This window comes from Littorina saxatilis, linkage group LG3 (genome assembly GCF_037325665.1).
Source record: "Littorina saxatilis isolate snail1 linkage group LG3, US_GU_Lsax_2.0, whole genome shotgun sequence".
Lineage (NCBI taxonomy): Eukaryota > Metazoa > Mollusca > Gastropoda > Littorinimorpha > Littorinidae > Littorina > Littorina saxatilis.
Genome location: NC_090247.1, coordinates 3,149,324 through 3,149,649, shown reverse-complemented (window position 1 = coordinate 3,149,649; position 326 = coordinate 3,149,324).

Genomic DNA, 326 nt, shown 5'->3' with positions numbered 1-326 from the left:
AACTAAGAGCACAGTTCTTTCTCCGAGTTTAAATGAGGTCTCCATGAAAGATCATCACTTTTTAGCTTAACGCTACACTAGAATTTACCAACAGAAATCAAAACACGAGTTTGCGTGTGACGAAAGCACGACACACTTGAGACAGCCCACACAAAAGTAGATCTGACACAAACCTGACCACACAGTTACGCCTATCCAAATGCGCGTTGCAAAATGTGCGTTTTGAATCTTCTTTTTTATCTGGCGGAACTGACAATATCGTTATTGAAACAATCCCAATGCACTAATGGATTTATAGAGCAAATCTCGAAAATAATTATTGAACT